This window comes from Dermacentor silvarum, chromosome 3 (genome assembly GCF_013339745.2).
Source record: "Dermacentor silvarum isolate Dsil-2018 chromosome 3, BIME_Dsil_1.4, whole genome shotgun sequence".
Lineage (NCBI taxonomy): Eukaryota > Metazoa > Arthropoda > Arachnida > Ixodida > Ixodidae > Dermacentor > Dermacentor silvarum.
The window spans coordinates 11,430,223-11,455,959 of NC_051156.1; positions in this window are offsets into that span (position 1 = coordinate 11,430,223).

Sequence of the window (25,737 nt, forward strand, 5' to 3'; positions counted from 1 at the left end):
AGTTATCGAGGTAGCAGCTGCAGCGGATGCAATGGGCAAAGCCTCGTCGCCTGCAACTATTAGCTCCGAGCTGAGGACGAAGGCGATGCATGTGTGATGCTTGTCGAGGCCAGAATGTTGCACATAAGTACGAGAGATGCATTTAAGGACTCCATACTCCTGCGTCGCACTCCTGATACTACTTAGGAAGCAGGAGAACGCTTGCGGGCCATTGCCTTGCGTGGCAGTGTGACGCAGCCTCCTGCATCACAGTGGCTCATTATTCATTCTGGTATATTGGCTAATACCCGTGCCACACGGGCAAAGTAAAGTGCACTTTGAGCGAGTGCACTTCGCGGCTAGTGTCATTCGCAGGCTGCTACACGGGAACGCTTAGTGACACTCACTGCAGAGTGCACTCGCCGCCGAGTGTGTTCGGCGAACTCCCTTCGCGGCGGCGAAGTGTGTAGCCTCGTTAGCAATGCTTAGAAGATACATAAAGTTATATTGAAAGAAGGGTCGGGAGTATTTTTTAATAACATTGTTTTAAATTGCTAACGTTACAAGATAATAAAATGTGCCCCACCGCAAAAAACAAGAACAGCAAAAAACTATACTCTCGCTCTCGTGCTGTTCACGACCAAGCCGGGTAATGACTGAGCAGTTGTTTGGCGGATCAAGTCGTTTTGACTGTTGCTGGTCAAGTTGCCGTCGTTGCCGGCGCTTGTTAAGGTGGATTGTAAATGTTGTTTCTAACAATGATAAACTGTTTTCGTGCACACCATTTTATATTAATATATATATGCTTTCCCGTCTGACTCCCGGTCGCCATGGCCATCAATTTGAAAGAACACTTTTCTTTCTCGTGTAGCAGCGCACCGCCAAAGTGACACTCAGTGCGCTGAAGTGCACTCGCTCGAAATGCACTTTACTTTGCCCGTGTGGCACGGGTATAAGAATTAGCGCATAGGCAGTGTAGTGGCCCGTTTTCTTTTTTGCTCAGCACGGCAGCAGGCAGCTAGTAACCATACAGTGTATGGAGGCGGCAAAGAAAGCTTAGTTTGAAATATCATCCTGATCTTGCGGCCGAACGCTGGATGGCCCTAGTACCGGCAGTTCTCTCAGTGATGTGAGCTAACTAGGAAGCTAGCATAGAGCAGTGCGAGCCGGAATTGATTGACAACTCGAAGCGTGTGTAAATCGAGGAGGACAGTTTCATGCGACGTCATGGGAGCCATTGTTGCATTACAGTCCGACAGATGGCATTTTTTTTTCGTAGCGCCAGCGTGCGACGCAAGGACGTCGATATTATTTTAGTGCATGTACTCACGTTCCCAAGACCCGGGGTTCGTCGCGACGAGCTGTGAAGTATTCCACCATTTTCTACTAAATTAGATTAATTTATTTCTCAACATGTTGCTGATTGTGGTGGTATGGCTGTATTGAAAGGCTTTTAACAGCGAAGCTGTTTAAGCCAGCCGTAATTTGTTGTTTGTGGTTCGTATCTAGAAACAAACTTTCTTGCTGAGGCGGGATTCCAACCTGCGTACCCGCGGTCCTTAGGCGAGCGCCGTAACCAATAGGCTATACAGCCACGCTTGCAGAACATGCATTTATGCGAACCATATGATTGTGTTCGAGCGTCGTCGTCTTCGTCCACAGCTGGCGCGTTCGCACGCTCGTGCTCTGCGAGGTGAAGAGGTTTTGTGCGCTATGCTCAGGAGAGAGATAAAGAAATGGAGCGAGAAAGAGAGAGGCGCATTCACGGAGCGGGTCTGCTGGAACGCGTTGTCGGCTTTGCAACGCGGTGTCGATGTTGCAAGCTGTGCTATGCAACGCGCAGTGACGGCCGTAAGTCCGAGAAAATAAATTATCATCATCATGAGCAATAAGATGAAAAGTTCGCGTGCACTTCCGGAAAATGCTGGGCTACGATCGCCCAGCTTCGCTGTTTCAAGCGTGGTGCGGCCGAGTGCAAGGTTAAGCGTTTTTCCCTACCTTTACGCAAGGAGTCTAGGCTCAAATGTAGGATGTCGTCATGGACTCCATGCCGGAACGTGCATTGCTTGATATCGGCTGTCCTGCTACTCCGCTTCTAAGGAACCTGTATGTTTGCCATTGATGCGGAAAATAATGCTGCTGGCAAATATACTCGTCAGAAACAACGGCCATTATCTAACGCATCATTAGTGACTTACACGACACGGGTAGTCGCAGTAGCTCAAGCAGTATTTTCGTGTAAGATAGCGTATTTTATACTTTTCAGCTCATGCAGTTGTTTCGCAGCCAAGGGCCATAGGCAAAAAAATGTACCGCACTTAACAAATACATATAGAATTGCAGAGTGCGCTTACAAAAATATTATCTTCATTTCACTTGCGGAAAAACATTGCTTACCAGCCGAGCAGCTCAAGGCAAAATTTTAGTTTACGAAGTTGCACGCTAATATAATGCCTGTGATGCAAATACAGGAGAACATTTGTTGCACAACGTTAACTTGGTGCTTTTCTCTCGTGTAAAGTCTACAAAGGTTGCCAGGTTGAGCCGTCAGTGTTTCTTGGAAGGCAATCGTCATTCCTAGATCGTCTGAGTGGAGTCTTAATGTAATATATGGCGTTTTAGGAAGGCGCTGCGTGAATTTCAAAATAGCTTTGTTATCAATAATTCTTCTTCTGTTCTATCTGGCTCGTCACATGCACACTCTCGGTAAAACAGACCTACTTGCAGTACAAGAGATGCCATATACTGTAATGCAATATGCTGTTACATATATTCTACGTTATATACTGTAATGTAATGTAAATACTCGTATACTGTAATGCCCAAAGACAATTGAACATCAAGGTAGTATAACTTGTTCACTTTTATTTCGGGCAATTGGGAGGACTACGTTTGTACAAGAGAGAAATATACTGTTAAATGAGATGTAACTTAATCCGCTCTGCAAGGATTTAGGTAGTAATTAGTTTGCTGAAAAAATGTGATACCTCTCTCCAACCAATCAAAAAACGCTACTATAGTGTATGTGTTGAGTATCTCATGCTAAAATCACAAGTCTGAGACATGACAATGGAATAGCATATTTGATGCGTTAGGTTGCGCAGGATTAACTATTAGAAAGCTTTAACTCTCTTGTTAAGCTTAGTAGTTCTCCTTATAGTGCCCCTCTGAAGAAATGTCCCCGTATCTCGGCGTCCACTCCGTAATGCAAGCATGCAGCCCCTCACCGCGTGGACACGGCGAACCCTGAAGTGAGCGAGGCAGACGTTGCACTGGTCGGTGTCGCGTTCGCGCAGCCATCGCTCCAGGCAGCCCTTGTGCGTCAGCGCCATGGTGCCCCGACATTCGCAGGGAGCGAACAATTCGCCGGAGCCGCGGTAGCAGATGCGGCACACTAGGCCTCCGCCGTCCGCGCTGTTGCTACGCTCGGACTCCGTGCACGGCTTCTCCATGGCCTCGCTTCTCTGCTCCATGGCCTCGCTTCTCTGCTCTACCATAGAAAGAGATACAGCACAAGCCTTGGTCCTCAGCACGTGGTCGCCTCTCAGCAACAACTCCTCTAGGCAGCACAAGCCTTACGCACTCCTAACCTGGTCATGACGCACGTAAGTCCGCACGCAGCCTTTTAGTTTCAATGAAGGTCGCTGGAAACGTTCCACGGAATGGTTTTTCTTGCAAGCTATGGTTTTCAAGCATGGTTTGCTGCTAGTTAATAGGTGCAACGCAGTCGGCACCTACACTCTAACGGGTGTCGCCATGTTCACCTACACAAGATTCTCCTGGCGCGTGTTAGCGTTCTACGCTAAGTCTCAATGCATGCTCACAGGAGCACCAGCATCGCTTACGTACTGGAATTGCGCGGTATCACGCAACGCTAACGCGACGTCCTTCCGTTTTGTTCCATACGCTATTGTCAAAATTTCTATTATCGGCATCGCGCGCCTATGAACAGACTGTGGATGCTGCGAATAGTTGCACTCAACTTTGATGATAGTCAATATTTCTTTCACTGTTTACACGTTTCTGGCTTATCACTGACCGACCGACCGACCGACCGACCGACCGAACTGGACTGACTGACTGACTGGCTTAAGACCTTAAGGCCTTAAGACCTTAGTCATTCTCATGACCATGAATTCGACCATCAACCTTTAGCGTTTTCCTTCACTGAGTAGCACATCCAAACCCATTCCATTGGTTTTTCAGTGTGAATTTTTTTCGCTGAGTCATTGTCATTTTTGATGAGTCATGGTCATGAATATGACTTCTACCGCCAAATTTTTAGTGTTTATTTCACTTAGTATCCACGTGCGAACCATTTTCAGTGGTTTTTGAGTGTTAATCTTTTTTCGCTGGGTCATTGTCATTTTAGGCGGGTATTTCATGACCTACATAACACGCATGTCATGACATTCATGTCGTGACCCATTATTTATGTTCGTCATACACTGTTGTCATACTATGCCAATTTTGGTAACTACCAAGTTAACGAAACGACCATGAGAGCACCAAGTCGTAGGCAGCTGATTAATCACCTACGTGACACGCATGTCATGACATTCATATCATGACCTATCATTTATGTTCGTCCTACACTCTTGTCATACTATGCCAATTTCGGTACATACCTAGTTAACGAAACGGTCATGAGAGCACCAAGACGTAGGCGGCTAGAGTGGGTGGATGGATGGATGGATGGATGGATGGATGGATGGATGGATGGATGGATGGATGGATGGATGGATGGATGGATGGATGGATGGATGGATGGATGGATGGATGGATGGATGGATGGATGGATGGATGGATGGATGGATGGATGGATGGATGGATGGATGGATGGATGGATGGATGGATGGATGGATGGATGGATGGATGGATGGATGGATGGATGGATGGATGGATGGATGGATGGATGGATGGATGGATGGATGGATGAGGATGGATGGATGGATGGATGGATGGATGGATGGATGGATGGATGGATGGATGGATGGATGGATGGATGGATGGATGGACGGACGGACTGGACGGACGGACGGACTGGATGGATGGATGGATGGATGGAACGGACGGACGGACGGACGGACGGACGGACGGATGGATGGATGGATGGATGGATGGACGGACGGACGGACGGACGGACGGACGGACGGATGGATGGATGGATGGATGGATGGATGGGTGGATGGATGGATGGATGGATGGATGGATGGATGGATGGATGGATGGATGGATGGATGGATACTGTCGAAGTGGAGAGTGTTCGCCAAGAAATGTTTCGCATTTAAAACGTGTTGCTTGCAGTGGCCTCCTCATATTCAAGTTTTATAATATTATGAAATATGCTTGGAATGTAAAATAATGCCATTCAGCCGACGGTAGCCGAAGCTACAAAGGAAATAAGAGTTCTTCAGAAAACAAAGCTTCGCATTTAAAAACAAATTGTTCTGGGGCAGGGTTCGAACCAAAGGCCCACGCCTTTCCGGGGTGGTTACTCTACCGAGTACTAACCACGAGGCTAGCGATCCGAGAGTGAGTGCGAATCAAACAACTTGAAGGGAAGGGACACACGACATTGCACATCGGCAAGGTGGAGGAAACATCCATGGGTGATAGAGCAAGTTTTGTTTCAACTGCCAGCTTTATTGTCGTACAAACGCGCTGGGGTTCCCTTTGTATTTTCAGCTACTGTCGGTTGGACGACAAATTTTCTTTTTCTCAATTCTTTCTCCTTCTTTTGGGCTTCCTTAGAACTGATTTCCAACATGAGGGAATGAAGCAGTGGTTATGCTTTTCTGCGTCACAGCTGGTGCCACGTCCGTGGAACAAAGTGCCCATTTATCCCTCTGTCTCAATACAACTTTACAACATAGAGGCGCCCGAGCTGAGACCGCTGCACCTAGACCGGGTCGCGGCCTCGCTGAGTATCTCTCCGTCAAATTCTCGACCCATTTCGCAGCGTCACCAGACAGCTGAGCATACTGTTCTACTGCCTGCTAGTCTTTTCGACGTTGTGTTCTTTAATTCAATCTACGAGCTCATTAGTGATAACTGTGAGGCCCATTACACACGCTGGTAAATATTTGGAATACTCTGCACATCTCACAATATACTTGTCGGTTGGCATGCCCGACGTGATACATGAACATTGCAGCGAGGTCAAGGGCCGCTCGCAAATCTAGCCACCGGTGCACTGGTTTTAAAGCTTTTGATAAAAGCCGTTTATCAAGTGTAGATGATTTCAGGAAAGGTTGCATACCTGACCATGCTTTTCAAGAACTGCTGCTGGGCGGCTCTTCCAATGCCACATTTACTTTGTACAACCAAGGTGAACTTCCTGTCGGTTTTGGTCTCTTTACAGATGACTATTGCCTCTGCTTTGTTTTCCGTCGGTGCCTTGAAACCCTTCGCTGTCGTACCTCGTTGCAGGACTCGCGGCGACGCTTCTTCCTGCTTAGTGACTATTCGAAATATGAATCAAATATTTATTGCTATTCGATTAACATTCGATTCACTATTCTAAGTAAACAAATATTTGCTTTTGGTTAAGTATAATTTGTTCTAAGTATAAATTATATAATTTGTATAATACAGTTTAGGAGAACGCCTAATTGGGCTAGTTGGTACTGATTCATAATTACTACAGCGCACACTACGAGGACAAAGGGGAGACACTAAACGAAAAGACCCTGCGCTGACTAACAACTGACGTTTTTTGTTATTTTAAGCAAGTGTTTGATAGAGACACCCAGTTTTTTCTCACGCATACTCGCCATAATTTCACGCCATAACTTCTCCATCTGATAAAAACACACCGGCGTCAAAATAACGTAAAAGTCAGATATCTCAGGCAGCAAGTTTATTGCCCAGAAGGGCCAGCGATGACTGGCTCCCACAAAACGCTTCCGCTTCTTTATATATATATATATATATATATATATATATATATATATATATATACAATGCCCTCGTTAATTCCCTTGCTATCACATCTTTGTGACGAAACATTACTTCTGTTGAATCAATTGTGCTGACTTCTCTATAAAACGCTTGCTTTCCAATATAAAACGCCCATTGATAGTCGTCAGCGCGTGGTACTATTGTTTCGTCTCTCCCCTTCGTCATCGTAGTTTACGCTGTAATAATTATGAATTTATGATAGGTGTATAATTGCTTCAAATATAATTGTTGTTATTGCGATGCCAACCCAACAACAATCGCTGAAGTCCACAACATGAGCGACCAATATAAATGACCATTAGTTCCTTAAACTGTCGTAGCCATTGGTGCACCAGACACATTCCCTTTTGGGCCATAAAATCCCACGCATCAATCAAGACGGTAATCTTTCTGCTGTTTCTCATTTACAAGTGTCTGAGTTGAGCTCAGATCCAGTTGTGAAAGGCCGTATGCCACATCACCTAAATAAGTCGCTAGTTTCTTGCCTTCACTGAACTCTTTAAAACGTTTATATTTAATTTTCTTTACATCATGAAAATATTGACTATTCAATTCCGTAACAGAACGTCATTATTCTTTTTTTCGAATATTCATATTGATACGGAACAGCCGAGACAGCGTGGCTGCACTGAAGAGGAGGAAGACGACGTGTTCCAGATAGATATATGGCCGCCATCTTTACCAACGTTACTGGAAATATACTGTAAATAGGCCTGTGCATCGGCTACACGTAACAATGTCTGATTCTCTTCAGGAAATTTGTTATTCCTTTTGTACAGACATGGCACGACACCTTGAAAAAGCAACGAGGTGAAAGGAAGTCACTGGCGTTCCACGACACTGATACTTGCCGGATAATAATAGCCCATGCCAACACTGGTTCCCCTAAGCGCCTTCGCGATACCGAAGCGCCCGTGGTCCATTTGTTGAAGTGCTCGACGAATTCAGTCAGTAACACAGGCCTTCTTGCGAATTAGCGCCAAGCATCCCGCATTCCTCGTCATTCACGTGGTTTCATGTCCCGCACCTACACATTGTTTTGCATAATGAACAACATATCAACTCTATAAATCAACTCTCCTAACCTGGGGTATTTCATGTCCACACAAAATTTTTTGCGTACTCATTTCAATTTCGCTCTGTCGAAACTGGCTCACCGCGGAAGGGAATCGAACCCGCAATATCTCTTGACTTGCCTGCCAATTCCGTCCCAGCTGGACAGTACACCTACTGTGATCTCCTCGGATTTAACAAATGATGCAATGAAAAAAAAAACTTCATTGCAGGTGAATCGCTTACGGCTGTTACTTTTCGTGCACCTATAGTTTTCTACAGAGCAGGAAGTTCCGAGATTAATGCACTCACCTTTTTTGGGGGGAACCCAGTAAACAATCAACCAGTACAGGCACTGCGGCCGCTGTTACTTCTTTCTCTTCTTCTGTCTTTCAAGATGTAGATGTAGAGTCTTGGTGTTAGTGGCACATACCCACTCTGGGGGATTGGCCAAGAACCGGGTAGTTCGATATAACAATGAGAAACGAGATTTATAAAATAATGCAAACATAAATTTGATGAATATACACGCATATGAGAATGAATATGTAGAATATATCACATGACTTGAATAAAGGACTAAATGAATACTAAAAAATAAATAAACAGCTAGTCATCAAATTTGTAAAAATATTTCGGAACGCTAAGCCCTGATTTTATCATCTAAATCTTTCTGACCCTGCAATGTAATCCTGGATGGCACCTACAACCTTCCTGTCGCTGTGGCCAAGGGTGGAGGCCCCCATTGATAGTAAATTTTGAATATTTAATTCATATCTAAGAAGGCGGAACGGTGTTTCTAAGGTTCTTTTTCGCAATTCAGAATATCTTTGACAGACAATGAGAAAATGATCTAATGTTTCATGTTGTCCACAATAGGGACCGTTCGGTGAGGGATCCAGACCAGCTCTGTGTAGGTAAAAATTTTAAAAATGGAATTCTGCAGCGTAGTCTAGTGCTTGCGACTTCAAGTGATCGCGTTTGACAGAGTTTGCTATTCCAATAAAGCGACAAGTGCTGAAAATCTGAGGAGTTTGTTAAAGAAGGGGCGTCAAAATCCCGCAGCGTCATTTTTCTCCGAAATCTAGCCCCGATGGTGAAAGCTGAAACCGGTAGGATTTGAATTACCGGGCCATTCAGGGACGCTTTCGCCAACGAATGTGCCATTTCGTCTAGAAATAGGCCCTTATGCCCTGGTACCCGCATTAATCTAATCAAAGCTAAGTGAGGGGGCACTAATGATCTGAAAGCTCGCAAAACCGGGGAATTATCGGAAGCTGTGAGGGAGGAGCACAGAGATGAAGAATCCGTCACGACCACTGTGGAACGTGTTGATGTATTGAGTAAACAGAGGGGCTAGAACGACAGCTAAAAATTCTGCAGGAAAGATCGGTACGAAGTCTGGGAGGCGAAGAGAGAACGTCCAATCAAGAATAGGAGAAAATATTCCAATTCCACACTTTTCTTCATTTTGGGAAGCGTCTGTGGCAATAACTGTCTCGATCGGAACGTGCAAAACGTAATCATTTAAGATTGAGCTGAGCATGAGGTAATATAATGCCTTTGAATTTTTAGGAAAAATATCATCATACTGAATTTTAATGACATTGGTGTTGTAAACAACGGGACTCACCTCACGAATTTGGATGTTGAGTTGATCTAGAAGAGTTTGAATAAAAATAATTTGTGGTGCGAGGAATCGCGGCCAGTACAAGCCGAAAAACAAGTCCGGCTGGGAGATAAAAACTGTTTGTGAACGCCTTATAGGGGATTCGTATAGTCTTCAATATGACTGTACACCTAATAATCGAAACCTCGTAACCAGAGATGGCATCCTAGGTTCCAGATGTAAAACTTCATTTGCTAAAAATTTAGGTAGCCCTAAACATTGTCGCGAGGCCTGCCTCTCCCGAAGAACAAGGGGGCCAAGTTTATATGCAGGAGCTCCAGAGTACAGTACACATCCAAATTCCAATACCGGTCAAACATACATGCGGTATATTGTTAAAAGCGTTGCTCTTCGCATTCCTGATCGACTATTGCTCAGCCTACGCAGCAAGCCAACCGCACGAACACCTTTTGTTGCAATATAGTCAATGTGCGCCTTCCAAGACAGTGAATCGTTATATATCACGCCAAGATAGTTGACTGTCTCTACTTGTGGTATAATATTTAGATGATAAGAGAGAGAGAAATATATATCGGGTCTTTTAATGGAAACGCTAGCACTGAGCATGTGTTAACGTTGAGACAAGATGCATCGCATAAAGCCATCTTTCAATAGCAGACAAGTATGTCTGTAATACTTGATATAGTTTTTGGATGACATTTGCCGATGAAAAAACGCTATGTCATCAGCATACACATAAGTATGTATATCATCATGACATGGGATGGAACCCATTAGAATATTAAACAAGACTGGAGAAAGTACTGCCGCTTGTGGAACGCCTCTTGACTGCGCGTACCTATATATAGCCGAAAGAATGCCGCTTTGGAAGCAATAAAATTCTCTGTTCCTTAAAAATTCTGCAATCCACACTTGAAGGTATTTTGGAAGGGTAATGTTCTGAAGCTGATTGATCAATATCACATGTTCAACACTGTCATCTGCTTTTGAGATATCTAGAGTGACTAATGCCGCATACTGCCTTTGGCGCCAACAACTGAATACGGCTTTCAAGGTCAATATGGGCCTGCCATATAGAGCACTGTGATCTGAAACCAATTTGTTTTGGACTCAGTATCGATCGCTCATTAAGAAAATTTACGACACAAATGTTGATAACTCTTTCAATCAAATTTACAAAATTTGAAGTTAACGCGATCGGCCTGATATTGTCTAACATATAGCCGTCACCCAGATTTTTAAGCAAGGGAATGACCTTGGAAATTTTCCACTCCAATGGAACCCATGCCCTTCTGACGGAATAATTGATTATGTCTAATAAACATTCTTGTGATTCTTTATATAAATTTTTTAACATGGTCGAAGTGATTCCATCGGGGCCCGGAGCCGCTGATGGAAAGCTTAGTAAGACATATGATAATTCAGCCTTCCAAATTTCCGTGAGATCTTCCTCAGATGGGGATAACAATGGAGCTAATGGTTGTTGGGAAGAAAAGCGACGTTCTAGCCCTCCAGCGGTTACCTTTACCGACGCCTTTATTTCTTCTGGAGACAAAACTGCGAATTCTGCATTTATTGGTCACGGAATCATTTTCTTGGCGCGTAGAAAGCTAAACAGTGCGATTTATTACTTGATTTAGAAAGAAATGCAAAATGCTGGGAATCGTACTCACCTTTAGCCTTCAACACTGTCCGTCTAAAGGTACCTGCATAGAATTTGTAATCGAGCCAGTTTTGAGGGCATTGATTATATAACAGTTTTTTGGAAGCTGCCTTCCTTCGCCTGTAGTCACGCGAGTAGTCATCATTCCACCAAGGGGAAGAATTCGTTTTAACTGATTGTATAACAAATTGAGATCTTTCCCGCGAATCATTTAAAACAGAACAAATGCTCAGTGCTTTCGATTTGAGACTAACATCAGTCAGAGAAGCCAATGCGGATCAAAAGGACTGTTGAAATTTACTGTAGTTTATGAATGTACGCAGTATTAGAAAGGGAGGAGGTAACTGGACGTAAAATATCAAAAATGAACGGTATGTGGTCGCTATTTGTGGTATGGTCAACAGTCGACCAGGAGGCCAGGGAAATGCTTGAGTTTGCAAAAGTCAAGTCTAGGGCAGAAGCAGCCTGACCTCTGACGAAAGTAAGTCGTCCTGAATTTGCGCACGTAAGATTATTGTCCTGGGACCAGTTCCGTAAGCGATTGCCACTCTGATCTGTTTTTAATGCCCATGTAATATGGTGGGAGTTAAAGTCCCCAGCTAGTAAAACATCTTTTCCGCAAGTAGTAATGATAGTATCCAAAGGGCGCGTGTCGTGAATGCCTGAGGGAAAATATGCATTGGCTTTAAAAAATGGCCGACAGGCCGGAAATCTTATGTCTAACACTAGTATTTCATACTGGACAGGACAGGACAGGAGCTTTAGAGCTATATTTGCCTTATGGCAAATTCTGGAAGATATCAGTGTCAGTAAACCACCTCCTCTCGAAGATCGATCTAATCGGAATTAACGATAATTTTTAATGAAAATTTATATCTGGTGTAAGCCAAGTTTCTTGCAGCAAGATAATATCAGGATTTAACTGAACGGTAAGACAATCTAAATCTGTATAAGCAGCAAATATCGAACGAAAGTTCCACTGGAATACTCTCAAGGATCCTATTTTGAAGATACTATATATTGCAGAAGTAACAACCTTCTCCAAAATGTTCTCCTTGAGAACTGTACTGGGCGGAGACTTTTTGGACTTGTTCTGAGGGGGCATAGAAGAAGCTCAGTTCAACGGGGACCGGCTGCGTTTTTGAGCCCGTGCATCCAGGTCAACGTCTGTGGAGACGTGCAAGTCTAGAGTATGTTGGTCAGGATTCGAGGAAGATGCAGGGTTTTCATAGCTGTTTTCAGAGGGAAGCGCGCCAACGTTATTTATATCTCTCCTTTCTCTAATAGGTGGAAGTTTAGAGGTGTCAGGGGTCATTGCTGTTGCTAACTGCAGAATATTAGCGATCTGGGTATAGACTACTTGAGATATGCATTCAGAGATGCTGACTACTAATCGCTCCATTGCGTTGGCCATTGCTTTTTCAACTGCGGTGTCAATTGCCTGCGTAAGAGTCGCGTCTGTGAAAGGAGGATGACGAGCAGTAACACCAGCATACCCGTGAGTCCTCTCCTTAATAGTGGCACTAGCTTCTCTCCTAGAACAGCTCCTTTTATCAATTATTTGCAACACCTGCGTTTCTTCCACTCGAGCTGGACAGTCTGAATAGTCAGCAGAGTGTGATCCATCACAAAGGCAACACTTCTGATCTCGGGACGTACAATCACTGTTAGAGTGACCCTCACCACATGTGCAGCATCGTAGACCAGATTTACATCCGCCAGCACTATGGCCATATCGCCAGCAATTCCGGCATTGTAGAGGACGTGACGCCAGCGCATCGACTCTGAATACTCAAGACCACGCTTTAATTTCCGATGGGCAGGAAGTGCCTGCAAAAGTCGCAATCACTGACTCAGTGGGGACTCTCTTATTGTCCACAACGCGATTGCAGCGGTAAACAGCTACCACGCCTGCCATAGAGAGCTTCTCCAAGGTCTCAGATGGACTTAGTGGCGAGTCGACTCCACGTTCGATGTCCTTTGTGCATGCAAGATGTGGTGGAATATACGCACTCACCGGGATGGAAGCAAATGAGGAACACTTAAGCAGGTCCTATACACATGCCTGGTCTTGTGGCCTGCACACTATCCCACCTCGACCGAACTGCCGGACATCAGTGATGCTCTGGTAGTTGGGAATCACAGCATGTAGTTGTTTAGCTTTAGGGTTGTTCAATCTGATAGGGGCCCCACCCAAGGGCACCAACGCGACGGGAATGCTGCTCACACCGCTGCGGAGAAAGAGGTCCAAAGGTTGATCATCATTCTGTAGAGAAGCTGCCCAAGGGGAACTCCCCTGTCCAGGAGAATTCCTGGAAGATGATTGTGATGGCAGTGGTGACTTTCAAGTATTGCACGTACACCCCACTGAACTTACATGATGAATAGGGCCGCCAGGAAAAGCATAAGACCAAGAAAACATTAAGGCGAGCAAAAATATATATATTGACGCGTACAGAATAAACCTCGCCTTTGTTACCTTCGGAAGCTCTCAAATTTTTATCGATTTAGATATGTTCTTATAGCTAACAAGTAAATACCTTCTTTGCTCTTGTTTTGTTCTAGATGCCATGTACCAACTAGCTACATGGCAAATGTTCTTGACAAGTGTGTACGTAGCAGAGTGACAGTGCATTATACCTAGATTTTGTACTGATCAAACACATGCTGCATTTTATCGTTTAATGACAGCAAAGCATACACAATTCAAAGAGGAGCTGCAAAAACAAATCAAAGCCCCTTTCTTAAAGAAAGATGGTTGAACGCGAAACTTTCCCCCATGCAAACTGAATCAAAGTCGAAGTTTTCGGCTCCCTGTAAGTTGCCAAGGATGTGTCCTATCATAAAAAGAAAACTTAAGTGGAGGGAGTAGAAAGAAAAAAATGTTTGCGGCGTTAGGCACGTGTCCTCTTTAGCACATTGGCACACAGGCATAGACTATCACATTCCACTCAAGTGCGGTAAAGCTTATATTGGACAGAGTGGCAGGTGACTCAATATTAGACTAAACGAACATCAGCGTTCTTTTAACAATCCCAGTGCTTCTCATCTAGCATGGCTTCAGAACGGCGCCACAAGGAAGACGAAAGACTTCTCATCTATCCTCACATTGTTTTACGTGCGGTTGTAGGCCATTGTTTGAGGACACAAAAGTCCTTTCTAGACAGAAATGCCAAACTACAAACGAAATAATTCAAGCATTTCACATAAAAAGACTCGGATAAACTTGTGTTAGCCAAGCATCGTTATCATTGTCAGAAGGTGAATTTTAATATTTGCTCAGCACGTTCGTCAGTGCGAAGTAGTGCTTTTTCTTGTTAAAAAGTTTAGCGGCTTCACCATTTTCTGATTTGTTTTTTCTGGTAACTGTTATCCTTTCGACCATGTGATGTTTTCCTTGCTACGGTTTTTGCAATCACTTATATATGTTAGTTCTTTCCAATAAAGATTTAGTTGTGAGTTGGCGCTCGCCCTGCCTTCTACTGCCACCGCTCGTGTCTTCTTCGCGCTTATACCAAGAATATATTAACATGAATTCCTTTACAACTCAGTTACCCGCCGTGATGGCGTAGTGGCTTCGGCGTTGCGCTGCTAATCCTGAGTTCAGTGCACGTTAAAGAACCCCAGGTGGTGAAAATTAACCCGCAGTCCCCCACTACGGCGTGCGACATAATCACGTCGTGGTTTTGGCACGTAAAACACCAGAATTCAGTTTAACTCACCAGTTATCGTGTTGTGTGCGTGACTGTAGAATAATCAAGACTTGGTGGCTAATTTGGCTGCATAGAGCTAAAATAGATGGCCTATCGCCCTCTCGCTGAAGCAGTCCGAGGCAGAAATTTTGAAGTAAAAAAAGTGTTATCTCAGCACAGCTTTCCGAAAGCAGAGAATCCACCACAGCCCTGCTGATAGCGATTTAACGAGCAAATTGCAGTGGCTGCTGGGTCATTGCAGTGTCATCGGCATCGAAAAAGCCGGCGAAGAAGCGCGTACCGCTCACCAACAAGTCGCCGTTTTTCATCATTAGGAAAACACACCTAAGAAGGACGATTTTTTGGTGCTGGATTGAATATAATCATTCTCTGCGATTCATGGAGATGTTGCTGCAGTGGTGAGGTTTAAAAGTGGCGGTTTACATCAGGATTTACACCAGGAAGATTTTCTTGTTAAATTCTGACATTTTCCTCTGACCTCACTCTTTTTATTGATTCAAAATTTTACAATAGTGATTTTATAGACTCGACTCATTATTTTCTTTACACACCCGATTTTTGGCCAATCCCTCATAGTAGGTATGAGCCTCTCTAGGAGGCAAACGAACCAACAAAACATACAAACAAGTACAGCGTGTGCTTATGCCCCTATCCGGGACTTATGTGGCGCGGCCACCTCCCTGATTTCTCTTCGCAATAGATTTAAACAATGTAATACCCCGGAAAGTGCCAACTCTCAACTGCCCTTGACCCTTCATTGTGTCTTCAATTACCTCCTGGCTCATCTAAATGCGATGAAATTTTCCACTTCGCTTATGCCTGGTCATTGATTTCATGAACGCCTACAGTTTCCACATCGGTGTGATGAATTATAGCGTTCCCAGCGTAGCGTTCACAAAACATCGCTTAGCGATGACGTCACTGGGTACAGCTGCGCCTCACTTCGTCTAGCTTCTCCGCCGCCGCGCTAACGATGACGTCACGGCGCACAGCTGCACCTCGCTTCACCTTGCGATAGCCAATTGATAGTCAATCAATAGCTAATCAATAATTGATCAATAAACAATGAATTCTGGAAAATGATGAGGATGACCTGGTAGTGCTAGGTGCCGATCAGCTCCGCTGTTTCTTTAGCCTTGCGCCACTAGTGCAAGCTACGCAATTTATTTCGTACCATTTTCGCCTTTCGTTGCTGTTCCATTGCATTTCACGGGCCACGCATGCACGCACGGCTGCCGCGAGCGTACGTTGTTTGCTCAAAGCGAAGTGTAGACTGGACGATAGCTGCATCTGTTTCGAGGTGTCACGTATAACCTCGCATCTATGGCATGACTTTCAAAAAACGCCGCGCAAAGTTCACGTGAGGGGAAATACTCATTGGCAGTGAATAAAAATGAAGAAGAAAATAACCACGCCCTTTTGGCGCAGAGCTGGAATCCTAACCCACCAGACATTAAAACGCCCGAAGTGACCCATTTTGATGACCGAAATTCTAGCGTAGCTTCTACAGCCTCGCATGCTAAGTGGGAAAACGGAGTGTACAGAATCTTTTAGCCAACGGTAGCTTGACACCTGGTGTGGTTGGTGTGCTGACGCTGATGAGGTAACGGCAACAATGGAAGAGCGAAGAGAACGCAATCATGCAGATGGTGTTCAACAAGAAAATTTGAAGTGTCGTTTACTAGAATGCGTTGCCGAATACCAAGGCTTAATTTCTATACCCATAGGTCTGATTTGGCGCCTTCCCCTCAATGCTTTTATTGCAATGAACCCGAAACTATGGATCATTTCTTTATAGAGTGTCGTAGGTTCACCATGCATAGAAAACGACTTCTAGAAGGTCCCCTCCGCCAACTTGGATTGACCATTACGCTACCTATCATTCTATCTCTGGGGGCGTCGGCACTAGGACACTGTAATAGGAATGTATGCGATGCCATATTTAATTTTGTAATGGAAACAAGGAGACTGCCATGGTAATTTTTTTTCACAAGAGAACAAAAATATTTGCTTCAAATTTTAAGATACTATAGCATGAAAATTAATATTAACGATTATAATTCATTTATTATCTCATTCTTAAGTAAGAAAATCCCATTTAGGTATTCTTCATTTTTCTTCCCACTGCCGCCCGATTCATGGCCAATCCCCCGTAGTGGGTTGTGCTATTTCTATAAGCACCAAACCAAACCAAATCATGCATCGTCTGGCACTTCGCGCTCAATCTCCTCAACAAAACTCTTCTTACGCCCCTAATTGTAACGTTTGAAAAGTATGGCCAAGCAATGTCTTCAACTAAAATTAACAGCAATAACTCTATTCTTTCGCTCAGCCTTACATGGCACGGGCCAACACCACATTGTGAAGAAGAGGAAGAACACAAAGCGGGTGTCTCTTGAATTTTTTAAGCTAAAAGCCTTTGTTATGGGACCTGTGCGTGGCGACTTCCGGAGCGTGGACGCCACGACCACGGCTAAGTCGAGACACGGTGCTCCAGGAGAGCCACGCGTGGCACGGTAAGAGAGAAGCTTTTTTTAATTTGTGACCCGCTGTACTCTGTCTCAGTGAAGCCGGCATTTATGGGAAGCAATTACCTGTGGCATGTCACTTATAGCCAAAGAAACTCTGGCTCAAAACAAATCAGTCACCGTCGGCATCCTTTTGTTTACTACTCCACCTAAGCGCTTTCTTGACGCACGTACTTTCCGTGGGGGCGAAATGTAGACAACACCCGTGTGCTTATATTTAGGTGCACGTTGAAAAACCACAGGTGGTCCAAATTAATCCGGAGTCCCCCGCTACGGCGTGCCTCATAAACAGAAGGTGGTTCTGGCCCGTAAAACTCCATAATTCTTTAATTTAATTTAATTTCGACGCACGTACTATTATTGCGATAGCAGTTATATGGACACCCCAGGCGTATTTCTGCCATCGGCGTCACCGTCGCCGTGATGTTCCATATAAAGTTCAAGGGCGTTAAAATCGTCGCCGTGCGCCGCATGTTGTCTGTGCGAGTGTGAACCGGCGATCGCGGCTCAATCTTGCACACTCAAGGGAGGAAAGCGGGAAGGGAGGGCGCCGTCTTCCATCTAGCGCGACAATGCGGGGGAGGGCAGCGAAGGGGGGGGGGGGGGGGGGGCGTTCTACTTCGGGTACTCCCGGCGACCGCACGGGCCACTGTATCAGGAAAGCCATTCGCGTCGGAGACACAGTCCGCCGTGAGATGTTTTCGCGGCTTAGTTCGCGTTATTGCGAGCGGCAGCACGAAGGTCAATTTTCTCGCTGCGGCTGCCGCGCTTCCTTAATACAGCGTTTTGACCGCGAGTTTCCGCGGTTATCGAGTGAGATGTGTTCATGTTTCCTTGTGACACCATGCATGTTCATTTATTTATTAAATCTGCCCACAGGCTCCGCAGTGGAGTATTGCGTGAGGGGGGTTACAAAAGATTAAACAATGAAAAGGAGCGAAACTCTTGTTGTATATAAGTTCACCAAAATTGAACTTATACAATAGTTGACGATAAAGGTCATTTCCGGTTTATACATTTCAGGCTGGAGTAAGACATTCGTAAATGGTACATACAGGTGATTCACATTAAAACACGTTCACGTGACATATTCGCATAACCAATTTGAAATCAACACTTCAAAATGTGCACTTAACTGTTGTCTAAAAATCACGGGATTAACGATGTTAGCTATTGTGTTAGGAAGACCATTCCAATATTTAATAGTCTGTGGAGGGGCCAATGATTTAAACGCGTTAGTTTTGCCCACGTACGACCTACTGTACTACTGACCTGACCAGCGAGCAGAACGCCAGCGCGCCTGTTCTAGCTCATATTTCCGCCACTACGAGCCTTATGGCGCTACTAGTTACCCCATCTGCGCCGCCCGTTTGCTGTCGTCTGCTCGCGCCAAGCGGCGATGTTTGAGTAAGTATGCCCTTTGTACGACTAAGAAAAGGAGCAAGAGTACGTTGATTGAGCAAAATCAACAATAATGCCGCACTGATAAGTGACATTGCGTAAATCACGGCAGGGTAAGACGCCTGGCATACGCCTCACATTAAGTTCCCGCTTTACGCACCTGGGTGAAAAAAAATGGATCCACGCATGCATTTTCTAGAAAAGGTGAGGCTGCCCTAGTGTTACTTGGCGTGCCGAAAATGCAGCTACATGCCTTAAATTGTTATACGTAGGTGTTCTGTGATTAAAGAGATGTACCCGTACATTTATTGTCACTTAACGGCATTTCCCGAATGCCTTCACCACCGGTATCAAATTTGAATTGCGAGCATGCGAGTCAAGGGTTCCACGAAATATTTTTGCAACAAAGGCCCGAATATGACATAAAGACTGAGGTGGCATTGCTCGGAGCTGCCTAGGGCAGCCCCCCCCCCCCCTCCCACAGCGCAACATTCTTAAGGCGGGGGGGGGGGGGGGGGGGGGGGGCAGGGAGTTGGTCGGGGCATTCTAGAAGTATGTGGTTATAGTTAGCATAATTGGCTGCACAAAGATACTGAGTAAGGGATTCGTAATCCGTCACTGCTTTCAATACTGCTATTGTACCCTAGATGCATTGTACCCGATAGGTGCCGTACCAAAAGCGAGCCGCACGTAACCAGCAAAAAGGAAGTGAAACGAAGGGCTAGCACGTACGTTATACAGTCGAATTTTATGCAGTAGATAAACGCTCCTCGGTCGTATACATTGCGCGCGTCGCAAAGCCTATCACAGAACGACAAAATACGAATTGATACAAACAGATGCACCACTAATCTTCAGTGAGAGTTTAGAAGCTAGATTGCGAGTTTGATGGTGCCCAGACTTGCACACTGGGCCTTGGAATTTTATCGCAGATTGTAGACTTTCTTGAACAGTACAATGCTTCTTAGACACTCTCCGGGACCCAAAATACTTGTTAAAGAGTTCCGAACAAATATAGCAACATGAAAACATTCAGCGCCAGCTAAGAAAGAAAAAAAAAGTTCAACTGCCCTCCAAGCAACCGCTGGAAATAGTATTTACACAGGAGGGTTCTACTGAAGAGCGCATAATATGGTTCGTTAAGTTCGTGCACAACAAATAAGCCCATTTCTCACTTGCACGGTCAACAAAACAAAGAAAGAAACGTGCGCAACATCAGTTATTTGCTGAAGAACCGAATAGTACACCAGTCTTGGTGCAGTAGCTTCTTTTCTAAATAAACGCTTTGAAATGTTGGCTGAAGTTCAGATAAACATTCTCACTATAACAAACATTACAATAAATCAAAATATGCCTAAATTTGAGCACGTTGCGTGAGTGAAACACTTGTACAGCGCGCCCGCGTGTGCTGTAACCATTGCACGTCGATGCTCAGGAGGGGTAACTCGAGCGCCCCTTAGCGGCGAACTCTGGAACGAGAACCGGCGCAGGCAGCTCCATAGAGAGCCGCCAGCTGAGCAGGTCAGTATTTGAGTAGGTCGTGGTTTTGCCAAAGGGGCCTTGAAAGCTATGTTCATTATGCAGACGTCTTGATGAACTGAATGGACGAGTTAAGGTTAAGGAAAACGAATGCTCATGGTGAACTATTTTGTGGAATAAACAAAATAGCGAGATAGTTCGACGTTTTTCTAAAAGTGGAAGTGCTAGTGCTATCTTGATGTTTGTTACGCTAGAATGTGTGCTATAATCTCTGACGATGAAACGATCGGCTCGGTTCTGAATAGCTTCAAGGTCATTGATTAGATAAGTTTGTTAAGGTGACTGAATGGGCGCCGCATCTTCAAGTGGAGGGTGGACAAATGTTTGATATGCTAGTTTGCCAGTAGTTTGAGGAGCATCATAAAGATTGAGCTTCAGACAGCCGAGTGTACGTCATGCTTTTGCTGTAATTGTGGTGATATGAGTTGACCATGAAAGAGTTGATGTAAGATGAACGCCTAGATACTTATACGAGGATTTGCTGGAATAAGAAGAGTTGTTAAGCGTGTAAATAAATGAAGAATTCATGCATTTACGGCTAAAGGTAATCAACTTGCATTTTTATATGTTGAAAGTCATTTGCCATGAGGAACACCAATGGCAGATTTGATCAAGGTCTTGTTGAAGAGTGATGTGGTTATCATGCACATATATTTTTCGGTATACGACACAGCCATACGCATGCAACCGAATTGTCGATGAAATACCGAAAGGAAGGTCGTTTATGAAAAAGAAATGAAAGTGGACCCAGCACACTACCCTGAGGTACACTGGACGTAACATTAGACGTATCAGAAGAATAGTTGTCAATGACTGTGAACTATTTACGGTATGACAAGAAGTCACGAAGCCATGAGAGGGTAAGGGAGGCGAGGTTAAGGCAAGATAGTTTGGCAAACAGGCGACCGTGGGCAACACTGTCAAACGCCTTCGAAAACTCTATGAATACAGAGTCAGTTTGGGAATTATCATGCATGCTTGCGTGAATGTCATTAATAAATTCAAGTAATTGAGTTTCACACAAAAGACCTTTTCCAAGTCCGTGCTGGTTAGAAAAGAAGAAACCGTCGTCTTTTTCTAAGTGTTGTGCAATGTTAGATACAATTATGCGTTCAGGACGTTTACCAGGGACACTTGTTAGAGATACAGGATGGTAGTTAACACAACTTTTGCTACCGGATTTAAATACAGGAATTACTTGACCCAGCTTCTAATCATATGTTACCTCGCCTAAAGATAATGATTGTTAAAAGATGTGGCAAAGGATAGCACTAGAAGGAATGACATTGTGCTTCAATATCTTAGAGTTAATACCATCTGCACTAGCGGACGTCAATACCTTAAGAGTGCTAATTATTCTGGAAATACCATGAGGGGTTATGGTGATTGGCTTCATAACCAGGTAATCTACCGCTATCGGTGAAGGCATGTAGGAATGATTCTTCTGCGTAAACACAGCGAAAATGCGATTGTTAAAAACACTTGCGCAGTCCACCCGATTGACTACGATGCCGGAATCGTCTTGCAGTGATATACTAGAAGTAGTACTACACGGGGAGATAAGTTTACAACACTTTATGGGGTTATTTTTAAGCAGGGATTGTAGGTCTTGTGTAAAAAAAATATTTTTGTGCCTTTCGGACGGCGCTACAGTAGGATTTTTCGGCAACCATTTGTTTTACTCATGCAGCTGGCGCCGCCGAAATTTTAGCTGCTTGGAAAAGGCGCTTTTTTTATTCCTTAAATTGCAAAGGGTCCTGTGAAACTGAGGTATGAACACACTGTGATGGAAAGATAGCTTGGGTATGTAAATACGTATTAGTTCTAGAATTTTGTCCCTATATAAGCACCAGCTAGTTTTCATTCACTGTCCTTTGCAAGAAATTTGCGAGGTTATCCACAGTTTAAACGGCCGATAAAACTACTATGCTTACGTCGTATAGTTGCCCACTAGATTTCTATCGCAATCGATGCTTCGCCTTTCGGGCGAAAGTGCGACTTATTTTAAGAAATGCTTTGTCAAGAGTAAATGAAATGCCCTTATATTTCGTCACACAATTTGGCCCTCAAAATCTCGAAACTGGTGTCATCCTTAAATGCTTTTTTGGCCGTTCCGGATGACGTGGTAGTTTACTTTGACGCCGACCTGAGAGCAGGCTTTAAGCTTGTTACAAATAGCCCTGCCTTGTAGTACACCCACCGCACGGAGAATGCTCGCACCATTTGTGCAAGTCGCAATGAGCCCGGAAGGGTGGTTATTAACATTAACATGCTTTTTTAGGCTTTGGCCGGAGTTTCGTCCCTTTTATGCGGTTACTGTTGTCAATAAACACCGAAGCAACAGCTCCGGCATCGTGCGCGGCCATGGTGTACGCAGGCTGCGAAGAAAAGGACCAATGGAGGCGTCACCACGCTACCACACATGGCGGCGCCCATAGGAGCGAATAACAATTTATAACAAGAATATCACTTCTACTCTGCAAACAACCGCGCTCGCCGCTCGCCCGCGCCATCTCTTATCTCTACACGGCTCTGACCTTTCTATGCGCTGTGCATTCGCCGCTGAGTTTCCGTTGAAGCGATAGACCTCACGTACCTTCGCCCGCTGCGGCGTATGCGCTTGCTGCCAGCGTTTTGACAGTCGTTGTCTGCAGTCATTCAGTGTGATCTATTCATGTTTGTTTGTGCGCGCTCACACCACAGTTAGTAATAGTCGGGCCACATTTTCCAACGCACGCTACACATGCAATGCTGCCCGGATCGGCAGTGCAGCGCTCAGGTGTGTCCCTTCGCACGCGCTGCCCACGGGAAGCGCTTCTCATCAACACCACCGTTTCACACGCGCTTTCTCGTGGTCATCGAGTCTCTCTTCATGACGGTCTACTTACGCCGCAGCACACCTGCTGACTTAATCAGCTCATGTTTACTACAATTCATATTGCTACCAAAGCCGCTCACCTTACTTCGTATGACATTGCTGTGTTGCTATCGCATTCATTGATTCGCCCTTAGGGCGAAACTGTGACATTTTTTGTCACGCTTGCCGTGAGATGGTGATTGGTTCATATTACATGAGTGGAATGATTCAGGATGCTGTCATGGCAGCTTATCGTGGTTGAATAATGTGGGCGCCCTACTAGTTATGCATATTCTAACTGTGGAAGAACATGTGGTGCGTACAACAAACAATTTGTCTTAATGGCGCAAGTGAAACATTCCGCGAACGTACCCACCCTCCCGACGGGTATTGACAATTTTTTACGCTCTTTAAATGAAGGTTATCGAGTAAATAGAAAGGCCAAGCTTTATTCCTACGGGATGTTCGCATCGATTTACATTTCTGTACATAAGTTCCATCTGGCATTGACGAGACAGATCAGCAATGTGCTTAAGTCATTATAAAGACAACGCGCGTCAGACTGATTCGTAATTTGATGACATATTACGCAATCGTCTGCTAAGATACATTGCTTAGATGAGATGCTACCAGGGAGGCCATCAATGCAAACCAAAAGCATAGGAGCCCAAATGCCTCTGTAGAAGTCGAGACTATGACGGACCCTTACTAAGCCCCATTGTAAATTTCGGGTTATACACAGGAAGCTGTACAGCAACGTCTAATACTCGTTTCAACCACAGAACGTTTTTCAAATTGGTTCATAATTGGAAGGGAAGAAGGAATTAACTGCCCTGTGACCCGCACCTGTTACCATGCTGCCAGGCAGCGAGCGTCACTCTCTCCCTCTACCTCTGCCTTCCCGGCCAAGCGGTGTTCTTTCCCTCCCTTCTTTCTCCCGCACTAGAGCCGGCGGCCGTACCATGGTGCCGAGCCCCGCCTCCTATCGTGCGGCGTTGCGCCTTCACCATTGGATGATTAGTCATGCTGAGTGACGGAACACGCACCCCGAAGAGACACGTGCGCGTGCGACAGTGACTCTGGCTATGAGCGTGCGGTCTCCAGAGTGCAGGAGCAGGGCGCTTGGTTTTAAATGTCAGGTGTTCTTGCGGGGAACGCGCAGCACCCTGATACTTTCCAGGCACAGTCGTCCGCGCGTCATGTAAACGTGACGCTTGTGTGTTGAAAATGACCCAACCTGGTGAGCCCCTCAACGAACGTTAACGTTGAATTACGTTAATTAGCATTCACTAATTGCACTCAGGGCGTTAGAAATACATTTCCCCTATTAAGTAAATTAAGGTCGTGATACCTAGTGCACCGAGTTTACATAGCAGTAGCTTCTGGTGTACTTCGAGAAAAACCTTAGCTAAATCAAGAAATATACAGTCCGTAACAAATCCTGCGTCTAGATTAGAATACAAAGCGTTATTAAAATGAAGAATCTGGGTGGCACACAGCAGCATATTGGTACAACGCTGGGAACAAGGTGGAAGAAGATGGGCACGAGCTGGTGTCGGAAGACAACAACGTTAGGGACTTGCCTGCGCTGCCTGTCTCTTGTAATATCAGCTGTAAATAGATTTCACTGCTACTTTCATCCTTGTGTCACATTTTGGTGGAGGTGCTGGGTACATCTCATGCGAGACGGAGCTCCGAAGCGGACGTAGCCTGGCCGTTGCCACCATGCCGACTGACGAAGCGGCTACAACGGCGACAACAACGGTGCCCACCACGCCAACCGTCATCTTGGCTCAGCCCCGCGACCCTGGCACGTTTACGGGGACCGACAACCTGGACGTCGAAGATTGGCTCCGGCTGTACGAGCGTGTCAGCGAAAGTAACAGGTGGGACCAGACCGTTATGTTAGCCAATCTGATCTACTATTTGAACCGCACGGCAAGGGTCTGGTTTCAGACACACGAAGAGGAGCTAACGAGTTGGGAGCAATGTAAGAAAAAGCTCTGCGACCTTTTCGGGAGGACAGTTGGGCGACAACGAGCCGCGAAGAGGGAACTCGGAACTCGCGCCCAGACGTCAACCGAGTCCTGCGTGACATATATTCAGGACGTTCTTGCCCTTTGCCGCAAGGTGGACGAGCGAATGCCGGAAGATGAAAAGGTGAACCATGTGCTGAAGGGCATATAGCTCACGATGCCTTTAACCTGCTCGTGTACAAGAACTGCACAAGCATCGACGACATCATAAGTGAATGCAGACGTTTCGAAGAAGCTAAAGGCCGTCGAGTTGTCCATCAATATACCCGTCTTCCGAATACAGCCGCTACATCATCGTGCGAAGACCATTCCGCGCCTCAGCCGACCACGTCCGAAAGCATTGTGTGCATCGTTCGCCGAGAGATAGAGGCCGCA